The sequence below is a fragment of the Triticum urartu genome, chromosome 3A (assembly GCF_056163025.1).
Source record: "Triticum urartu cultivar PI428250 chromosome 3A, HENAU_Tu73, whole genome shotgun sequence".
Classification (NCBI taxonomy): Eukaryota; Viridiplantae; Streptophyta; class Magnoliopsida; order Poales; family Poaceae; genus Triticum; species Triticum urartu.
In genome coordinates, this window is record NC_141875.1 from 111,865,646 (window position 1) to 111,874,191 (window position 8,546).

Consider the following 8,546-nt stretch of genomic DNA (forward strand, 5'->3'; position numbering starts at 1 on the left):
TTATTTATTTCCTTGTTGTCTTGTTTATTTGTTTGCTTGTAGTCATTGCAGTTCTTTTTCCGCGGTTAGCTAGTGGCTGCAATAACCTATTTTTTGAAACTAGGCCACAATAACCACGGCTAATATTTACTGTAGTGACACTGGGCCTCCTACTGGCCATAGAAATAGTGGCCTTCTACGGGCCGTAGAAACAATGGGCCTTCTATGGGCCGTAGAAACAATGGGCCTTCTGCGGGCCGTATTATCAATGGGCCTTATACGGGCGGTATAATCGATTGGCCAAACATGGGCCAGACAGACCGCATTATGGCCGTAAACGGGCTCGAGTTGGAATCGTCCGTTCATGGGCTGACCATAACGGGCCATTGTTAATATGCCGTATTTGATGACGCTATGAAATCGGCCCAACATATTAACGGACCACAAACGAGCCGACTGTAACCACAGGCTGAATTTGGCCCACAAGCAGAAAATGACAGTAACGGGCCGTAAGTAAACGAATGCTGGAAATGAGCCCAAGAATAAATGGGCTCTGAGAAGGACAAAAGGTAACATGGGCTGGAAACGGCCCAACGGAATAACGGGACGTTAATGGGTATAAAGTGATACACTGTTCATTACGGGCCAGTTTCACCACGGGCCGTTAATGGGTGTAAAGTGATACACTGTTCATTATGGGCCATTTTCACCACGGGCCGTTAGTAGGCCAAGAGTTACATATGGCCCCATATGGGCCGAAAGACGTCATGGGCCAGAAGTGAAAACGGGATGGAATCATATTGGATGGCCCAAATGACGCTACTGGGCCTAATTCGGATAGGGCGTAACAGGCCTTGGGTTAGCGGGCTGTAAATGGGCTATATTAGAACAGGCCGTTAACAGGCTTTCCATGGGCCGGCCCACCAGCTTTTGACCAAGTCAAACGGGCCGACCTTTTCACAGGAATGGGCCTCTGTTGGGCCGTGCCATGTGTTGACGTATCATAGGCTCCTTCTGTCCAATGAGTGGTTGACATCTGTCCCAACGATGAGCCGACACGTGTTTCCTCTAGCCAATGATGATTTTATACGTGGAAAATCCCCATTGGTCGGGGCTGTTAACGGGTTATCGGATCCAAAACCCGACCCGATAGCTTAACGGTGTTCTGTTACGGTGGATGCCACATGTCGGTCATCCTTGATGAAAGCACTTCTGTGACGCGTGATTTATCGTCATGGAAGTGGACACTTCCATGATGATAATTTTGGTAATGTCATGGAACACTTCTACGACAACACATGTATGACTATCTTGATTCTGTCATAAATTTGTCATGGATGTACATGCATGACAAAAAAGTGACCTACTGTGACAAACACGTATCATCACGAAAGTGTATTTTTTGTAGTGATCTATCGTGCCGTCATATGATTCGATGTCTACGGGTTTAAACCCTTTTGGGAACTAGTGCTGCATTACCTCATCGGTGAAGCATAAGGAGTGTGCGGCGCCTCTGTATCGGGCAACGTCACGACGGAGTTCGGATGACATCCGTATGCGGTTCTCGGCCTTGGTGAGGTTATGCCTATAGCACCGGGCTTGACGACCGTCTTCTCGCATTGGGGCATGCCCCCTTGAACCATAGGTTGATCTGTCTTGGCCTGTTCTATTTTTTAGGCCCTGTCGTAGGTCGTAGGTGTATCCTGGAGCCGCTGTCTCTCTGCCCCTACGGCGAGGTGGCGCAGGTTGCTGTTCGGCATAGGTGGCCGCTTTTATCTTGCCCACGTGGTGGTCGGTCTAGTTCATCAGCGCGGTCATGTCTCGACGGTATTGGCTTGAGGGCCTCATCGTCAAATTGTGGGAGTAGCCGACACTTTGGATAACTCTTTGTTGGGTGTTGGAGGCCATATTCTTCGGCAGCTAGGACCGGGGTCCATCTGTCGTTGAGTGTATCCTGTTCGGCTTGGAGCCGTTGCTGCTGCTTTTTTTGGCTTCTCGCAGTGGTGATTAGTTGTCGCTTAAAGCGCTCCTACTCGAGGGGTTCCTCTGGCACGATAAAAGCTTTGTTGTCGAGGCTGACATCATCCTCGGAGACCGGTAGATAGTTGCTATCTTCCGAATCCTCGTTCCCGACCGGATCGTCAGGGTTAACTTGCCCCTCCTCCACATCATCCTGTTCGGATGTGGGCTCGAAGGGGGCTTCGGGGTCTTCAGCGTTCTCTGGAGTGTTATTGTCTCCGGTGCCAGTATTACTGTCTTTTTCATAACGCGATTTTGAGCGTCATCGCTGGCGTCGACGCTTCGGTGGTGCCTGAGTAGGTTTGTCCTCAACCAGATCCTTCCTGCCTTCGCCGTCATCCTCTTTGGGTGTATCCACCATATACACGCCGTATGTGGAGGTGCCCGTCCAACGTCCGGTAAACGACGGGTCTTGGCCTTGTTCGTCTCCGGCATCGTCGTCCATGCCGTCGATGTCTTCGGAGGTGTAGTCCAGCATGTCGGTTAAGTCCTCGATGGTGGCTATGAAGTGGGTGGTGGGAGGGACGTAAAATTCCCTGCTCTCAACCCTTAATCCGGGCTAGGCGTAGTTCGGTGGTGATCCTTCTGTAATGGCGAGGGACCATATTAAGTCCAGAGCCTCATTTAAGAGCGAGGATTGGACGGGGAAACGAGAGTCCGCGGAGCTAGCCAGGGCAAAAACCTCCTCGCCATGCTCTCTTGGCATGGACTTCGAGAGTTTGGAGCTAGAATCGGGGGGCGAGACCGGCCTTTCAATGGTAGGGGGAACCCGGTCTGACTCCGGGCCTGCCGAGAATACAATCGCCTTCGGATTTCCGATAGTGAGCTTCATAGCAGAGAGTCTTGCGGGCTCCAAATTCCCATCTTTGGACCCGGTAGTTCCTCTGGATCTAAGGCCAGAGCGGTGGTCGGGCCACGATCCCTTCGAAGATCAAGTCTCCTCGGATATCAGCGACATAATTTAGGTTCCTGAAACTGATCTGATGACCTGGGGCATAGCTGTCAATCTGTTCGAGGTGGCCAATTGAGTTGGCACGCAGAGCAAAGCCGCCAAACACAAAAATTTGACTGAGGAGGAAAGTTTCCCCCAAAACGGCATCCTTGTTGATGATTGAATGAGCCATCGAACCTTCTGTCGATGGCACAGTGGAACTCTCAATGAAAGCACCAATGTTGCTGTCAAAACCGGCCGATCTCGGGTAGGGGGTCCCGAACTGTGCGTCTGAGGATCGAAGGTAACTGGAGACAACACTACAAAAAAAGACACATCCGTGACATTTTGGGCCGAACGAATTTTTTTTCTGTCATACATATGACACTTCTATGAGGATAATTGTGACAAAACCCGGTATCATCATAGATGTGGTGGGCTCCTACTTCTATGACAAAAAATCATGACAGAAAACGGGCTTTTCGTCCTGGGCGGGCCGGAGACGCAGCTGCATGACATTATTTGGGCTGTCCATGACGGAAAAAACCGTGGTAGAAGCGAGGGCGAGGAAAATTTCGAGGAGTTCCCGGTTATGGTGGGAGGTCGGGGGCCGAATGATGCGCGTTTCTCTCGTACACGTATGCGCGTGTGTGCGAGGCGTTGGTTCTAACTGAACCCGAGTGAGGCGTTGGGCTCGAACTGAACCCGAGCGATTGCACTGCAGGCTACACGTTACTGAACCCGAGCGATCGATCGATGGCTATTAACTGAACACGATCGAGCGATTCCTTCGCTACTGCTGCTAACTGAAGCCGATCGATGCTGCCTCTGGATGAATAGTGAGCATTGCGGGGGGGAGGGGGGGTTGGATGAAGAGTTCCTAGTGGGGGTGGATGAACAGGACCCCGTGGTGTTGCCTCTGGATGAACAGGACCCCGATCGATCGAGTCGGTTGGGGCTGGATGAACAGGACCCTGTGGAGGGCTGGATGAACAGGACCACCCCGTGGAGGGCTGGATGAACAGTAGACGGTGGAGGGAAGGATGAATAGTAGCCCGTGGAGGGGTGGTTGAACAGGAGCCCGTGGAGAGGGCTGGTTGAACAGTAGCTGGTGGAGTAGCGCGCGGTGGAGGATGGATGAATAGGAGCCCGTGGATGAACAGTCGCAGGTGGAGGCTGGAGGAGGTCGACGGTGGATGAACAGTATCCCGTGGAGTCTTGTTTCGCGGTACGCCACACCCCTCCAGATGAGCAGGACCCCGTTTCGACCGTAGGAGGTCCGTTTCGTCCATTTTGTGGTACACCACACCCCTCCCGATGAACAGGACCCCCGTTTTGACTATAGGAGGTCCGTTTCCTCCGTTTTGCGATACGCCAGACCCCTCCCGATCAACAGGATCCCGTTTCGAACGTGGCCGGTCGAACACAAGGCCGTTTCCTCCGTTCTGCAGTAGGCCAGGCCTCGTTTCCATCGCCTGTTCCATCCAAGCCCTCCCGATGAACACGACGCATTCCATTGCCTCCCCATGAACACGACGCATTCCGTTGCCTCCCCATGAACACGACGACGACACCGTTTCTCCGTTCCGACCTAGCCATGTACACAAGCCCTAGCTGTACATATGCGCGAGTAGGCGTTCGAGACCCCACCCGTATGTACACATACGTGGCCGTATTTTCTTTCTTGCACCCTGGCCACTATACGTGCGTGTAAATGCTACGTGCGCGCCTCTACTACGACACGTGCGCGCCTCTACTACGACACATGCATGCCTCTACATCAACCAGTATGTACGTACACGTTCGCGACCAGAATGACAACACTATGTACGCTTCTACCAGGTGGGTGTCGGCGTTCTAGGAACGGGGGTCCCCAGACTTGCCTGCCTGCGTCCTGCGGCGTGGCTCAAAGGGGGGCCCAGCATGGCCCATCTTCACCAACACAAACCCAAGACCCTCGTGAGGGGCCAAGCCTCACGGGGCGGACGACGCGGAGCTTCCTCAGGCACGGCCTCGTCAAGCTGGCTCACGAGGAGGCGGAGAGATCAAGGCGGGGTACCTCACGAGGTGCCCGTGATGCAAGCCATGATGACTCAGGGCGCCAGGCGGGTGCCAGCCCGCGCAGCGTCCTCCTTTCTTATTTGGTGCAAAGGGGGCAAGCACAACCGCGGAGTACCGAGGCATCAGGCAAAGGTTGCCATTCCGGTGCAACGAGACCAAGACCAGGAGGACTACGAGACGGAGGTCATCGTGGAGCCCAAGACAGCGTCATCACCAGAGCTTTGCGCAGGCGAAGACTACTTTTGTCAGGATAGCTGATACTTGCTGTCCCCTTGAAATTAGCCCGCCATTGTTGGCTCCCTTCCCGCTCGATATTTGGGAAGAGGACCAGGGCCTCTATAAATAGGACCAGCCACCCACATAGCAAAGGGGGCGGAGGGGGTTTGTTCAGTCGGTTGGCTGGAGGCAGAGAGAGAGAAGGTGACTGAACTCCACCGAGCATTTCATCGCCCCAGCCAAGAACAGACCCTCGCGAGGCTGTTCTTCCTTGTATTGTTCATCATCATCAGCCCAAGAGGCAATCCACCACACCACACACTGGAGTAGGGTATTACACCACAACGGTGGCCCGAACCAGTATAAACCCTGTGTCTCTTGTGTTGTTCTTTCCTTAGCTTTAGATCCTAGCATGGCGGAGGGGTGCAGGTAGGTAGGAGGCGAAATCTCCGCGCGCACCCCAGTGTTCGAACCTCAAGGGTCTGCTGGAACCCGAAATCCGACATTTGGCGCGCCAGGTAGGGGTGCGCCGGAATTCGTCTTCCACCACTCCGTGCCCCGTCGCGTCGTCATCACCATGCCTGGCGACCAGGAGGGCAACCCAGACCCATGGGTGGCATGGCCCGCCCGCGCAGAGCCGCTCGCCTTGGGCGACCCCGTGCCCTAGGCAGCTCGCGGTCTGCAGGGCGCTGCGGGCCGCGGGCGACGCGGACAGGCTTCGACAGCTCTCACACCGCGGTAGGCGCGGTCGGCAGCAAGGGCCTCCAATCACGCCGCGACCACGACACCGTACACCCGCCGGGAGCAAGCGAACTCGAGGGCCGCGCTCACGGTGGACCGAGAGCTGCTGCAGTGCAGACTGCTGGAGGGCGTCCGCGACGTGCTGCTGGAGCGGGCGGCAGAGCTCCTGGGCTTCGCCGCCTCGGGGGCTCACCCCTTCTGCACCCAGCTCCCATCTCCAACCCAGGGCAACCCACGCGGGGGCCCCGCGTGCGCCCGCGGGCTCCAAGGCTACTCCAACACCAGCGAGGCTGTCAGCACCGGACCGGCGGCGGCGCAGCCCCCGCTCCTGGTCCGCGAAGAAGAAGGACTCGACGCGACCCGCGGCCCAAGTGGACAGCCGCGCTGCTACCCCACAGTAGGCGCGTCAGGCAGGACCGCGTGGCGCGCAGAGCACTACGGCGTGGCCTTCGGGGTGACGGCGCCAGAGGAATACGTGCCCCTCATGATGGACCAAGGACACCCACACGAGGGCAAACAAGGCTCGCTCCTCAGCCCAAGCTAGGGGGACGAGGCGCCAGAAGCTGAGCCCTTCCAGGAGTCTCGGGACGGTCCCACTAGGCACGCTGGAGGCAACGATTATCGGGTACCGCTAATTCTTCAGCAGGCATACGCTAACCATGGATCACAGGAGGTGCAGGTTGCCACGGCGGGCAGCTGCCCCGCTCCCACAGTCTCGTACCCCTCGGGAGGAGGGCGCAGGGGGCTGCAGGAGAGTTGCAGGGATTCGACATCACCAGCGCGGCGTTCGGAGCAAGGTGTTCTCAGGAGGTAGGCCCTCCGCTGGGGAGGTGCCCCAGGGCCTGCCCCCGGCGGAGGACCCGTGGTCGTCGGGGGAACCGCCGGCGACCGCTCTACCCCATCGGCGGCGTCCTGGTTTCCGGTCGTCGTTGATGGCACTAGAGTGTGGCGCAAGGCGGGGCCCTCATCTGGCGATATGAAGCAAGGCCAGTACCTGTGAAGAAGGGCCAGTGCCTGTGAAGCTCGCCGCCCCGTGACACTCTCACGTAATAATGAGTGGGGCTGTACACGCCCCGGAGTCTCAGGGGTGCCGGCCTCAGCCCCTGGGGCTCCCTCCCACGCCCAGTGGCAGCACTTAGCTCCGCGCCGGTGAGAAGACGTCCAAGACTAGACTAGGTGCCGGACGCGGCCTTTTGTTTGCTTTCGTTGCTCTTCCCCTTGGTTGTCGCTTTCCCCCGCTGGATTCAAGTTGGATTCGAATTTGAGATTTGCGTGTGTTCGGGGAAGGGGTGCTTAGTCTCGTTCGAGCAATTTCTTGCGTTTTGGTTACCACTTCGCCTCAGCCGCCTCCCCTCGTGAGCCCCTCGCGAGCCGGGTTAGGCCTAGCTTGCGCGCAGCCCAAACTGCTGCCGCCGCGTCCTCTCAGGAGGGTGTTTTACTGCAGATCCTACGGATTCAATCAGGGGACACTCAGGACACCACAACCCCCCGCGGGCTGCCTCAGGGCCAGCACGGAACAAAGGTAAACTAGCCGACCAGCGCGTCGCTTAAGCCAGCCACTTGGCGCGGGCGCATGGGCGATGTAGCTTCTACTGATATGATAAACACAAGTTTTACATGAGGGGCTCCCCTTCCAAAATGCTCTCATAGCTATCAGGCCAAAACCTGAGTTCTATTCATGCAGGGTGAGGAAGTAGGAACGATGCACAATCAGTCGGATGAATCCCCCAATGCGTCCTCAGGAGCACAACCAGAGCCGCCCATCACGCCACCCTCGTCAGTCACCACGATCACGTCGTCGTTGTCCGAGGCGAAGGCCCTGATAAGAGCATCCACATTGTCTTCCACCCAGTGCGCCAGCTCGCCTCGGACGGCCTGGGGGACTAGGGCGATGGTGGCGTCAAAATCAAAGTGGGGATCCATGTTCCGGAGGTGGCTGAAGACGCAAGAAAAGGCGCGCCTGAGCAGGGCGCGGCTCCTCTCCTCCACCAACCTGTCAGCCCTGATCGACCGCGCCTCCAGCTGCGTCACCACGTCAGTGAACAACTGAAGATTGCCAGCATAGTTGACTGCGTGTGGCTCGCCGACGGCCTCCTCGCAGATGTTGCCCAAGGCCGCATTGGCTCTCTCCCAGAGCGTGGTGAGCATGGGGCCGTGCTCGTGCTCCAGGATCTGTCGCTGACGTATCTCATCCGCATAATGCCGCGCGACGGCCTCAGCCTCCTCCACCCACTGGCGAAGAAGGAGCACCTCGGCCTGGGAAGTGGTTAACTCACCTTGCGCCACCTCAAGGGCGGCCCGGGAAGCATCGGCCCGCCGCGTCACCTCCTCCAGCTTGGACCTCAAGGCGGCAGTCCTGCCTTCAGCTTTGGCCCGGATCAACCCTAGCTTCTCTTCGAACTCGTGCTCGAGGTTCAAATGCGCCATCGCCACTCGACGTCCGACCTCCTCCAGGACGCGGGCTTCCTGTGCAGCAACATCATCCTCCGCCTGCGTCACCAAGCGCTCCCTCGTCTCCAGACGCTCGTACTCGCGGGTATGTTCGGCGGCTTCCAGCGTCAGCGCCTCGTCACGCTTCTGGAGCTCTGCTGAGTCGCCA